This window comes from Alosa pseudoharengus, unplaced genomic scaffold, assembly GCF_046254945.1.
Source record: "Alosa pseudoharengus isolate Yale_2024_CS ecotype anadromous, Long Island Sound unplaced genomic scaffold, YU_APseudo_1.1 YU_APseudo_1.1_scf_16, whole genome shotgun sequence".
NCBI classification, from domain to species: Eukaryota; Metazoa; Chordata; class Actinopteri; order Clupeiformes; family Clupeidae; genus Alosa; species Alosa pseudoharengus.
Window position 1 is genome coordinate 420,001 of NW_027468630.1, and position 2,500 is coordinate 422,500.

The 2,500-nt window shown below is 48.1% G+C and overlaps 1 protein-coding gene across 2 annotated transcripts in view; it reads left to right on the forward strand.

Annotated features, from left to right (window-relative positions):
* adamts18 (ADAM metallopeptidase with thrombospondin type 1 motif, 18) overlaps positions 1-2,500 on the forward strand; it is a 78,258-nt gene that overhangs the window by 59,243 nt on the left and 16,515 nt on the right. The gene's annotated exons all lie outside the window — the stretch shown is intronic.

Here is a 2,500-nt window from a genome sequence, read left to right on the forward strand (position 1 = left end):
GATACAGAGATCGAGAGAGGGGATTCACATGGAGTAGAAACTTCCGTTGGAGGATATCAGAGCTCGGGCGGAAGGCAGTTGGCCCTGATCTGGGGTCAGAGAAGAGGAGCTGTTTTTCTGGGCCTGTGCCTGAAGTCAGATGACCTGCTGGGTCACAAATGTAGCAGACACCCCCCTACACTCTCTCTCTCACATACACACACACACACACACACACACACACACACACACACACATACACACACCCACACACAGACACATACACACATCGCATGCCAACTTTGCATACATACACATACCCACCCACATGGCCCCGACAATGTTTTTTGGAACGTTCTCTTTCTGTGAAGGCTGTGCCACGTTCTCTTTCTGTGAAGGCTGTGGAACGTTCTCTTTTTTTTGTGAAGGCTGTGCAACGTTCTCTTTCTGTGAAGGCTGTGCCACGTTCTCTTTCTGTGAAGGCTGTGCAACGTTCTCTTTCTGTGAAGGCTGTGCCACGTTCTCTTTCTGTGAAGGCTGTGCCAGGGCTAAATTAGCGTCTCATCTGGGACCGGCTGGTGCACACGGGGTCTCATGAACAGCATCCAGAGTAGATTTAGTGTGAAAGCCTGAGGAGGCAAGTTTGTGAGTGTTTTAAAAGTGTTCCGTTTTTGACTCGTCAGTTTCTAGCCCTGTTCACGCTTTCTCACATAAGTCACACACGCACACACAGACACACACACACACACACACACAGACACACACACACACACATTCACACACACACTCACTCACTCAGAACAGTTGGTTGGTTTTATACACATAACATGCTAGGCTAAAATGTTTTTTGGTTTTAAGTTTTGGGTTTAACTTCAGCCTGTGGCTTTGGGCATCTGATTGTGTCTCTTGTGACCATGGTGGGGATAATCTTCTCACATCCTCCAGAGACCATCACACGTAACCTAGCTCGCCAGGGTCGAGGGGTCAACCCAGTTGTAATTGCAGCATATGTAGCGGACACTTAATCTGCAGGTAGTTCCTGGTTCAACACTTAATTTCAATTCAATTCAATTTATTGTGCTTATAGAGCGCCAAAACATAACACATGTATCATGGCGCTTTACAGAATGTAGGCAATCAGAGAAAGAAGGAAAGAAAGGAAGAAAGAAAAGCAAGAGAGAGGCCCATGGGTAACAGGGGCGAGGAAAAACTCCCTAGAATTGGAGATATATATAGGAAGAAACCTCGAGCAGATCCACGACTCAAGGGCCTGACCCATCTGCCTAGGGTCAGTACATGACAGTAAGGTCTGTATACATGACAAATGCATATGATAGTCGGGTATAGAGAATAAGACATGGTGTTAAGCACTTGAGCTGAAAGTTACAAGAGGTGGGATGATTACGTATCCGTTATGGTAATTCGTTATTCCTGATTTAGTGACAGAAAGCTCAATAGTCCAGCGTTGGGATTGTCCAGGGGAAGGGAGTTGTCGAGGGGCATGTGGTGGGTTGGCAGACGGGCCAGTAATCCAGGCAGAGTTGTCATAGGCTGGTGGTGGGTCGCTAGGCTGTACGGGCCAGGAGTCCAGATAGGGGGCAGTAATAGGGCAGTCGAGGATGGGACTTCAGGTGAGATGGGTGAGAGGAGGGCCAACACACGGATGGTTGATGACTGGTGATGATATACCTCACAAGTGAGGTACAGTAAGTGGGAAGAAAGAGAGATGTAGAGTGGGTTAGTATTACTGAAAATCAAAATGGTTAATGTCAATAAGTAGTCAGTAGTACTATATATTGTTACAGTATACCATGGTGGGAATAGGCAAGAGAGGGAGAGTTGAGAGAGAGAGAGAGAGAAGGGGGGAGAGGAGAGGGGGGGGGTTGTACGGCGTGACACATGAAAAGTCCATGACAGCACTATGCTATAGCAGCATAACTAAGGCATGGTGAGGGGTAGTCGACACCAGCGCAGGTATGGTCAGTGACCACCATCGCACGCGCGACTGGGGTGCCAGTCACACGAGGACTCAGTAGGCTGGTCCATTCCAAAAAACCCTGGGGTGGGTGAATTTCCACGCACCATACCTAACTATGGGAGGCAGTAAAGAGGTATGTTTTAAGTCTAGACTTAAAAATAGGGAGGGTGTCTGCTAGTCGAATTGAGGTAGGGAGATTATTCCAGAGGAGGGGTGCACGATAGCTGAAAGCTCTGCCTCCTACTGTAGTTTTTGAGATTCTTAATCTGCTGGTAGTTCCTGGTTCACCACGGATTTTCTCTGACACTGCCTCAAAGTCGGGACTGAGGAGCACACAGTGTCTGAGGGAGAAGCAGAACGGGTTGGACCCGGCCCAGGCCAGGCCCTGATGCGGCCCACATGTGGCTAGAGCAATGCTCCCCGTCTTCCTTCAGACCCAAACCATCCTTTTGGACGACGTGCCTCTGTGTTGTTATGGGGGTTTCATCTCAAGTTTGCAGTAATTCAATCATTCATTTCTCATTTATATCACAGCAAAAATGT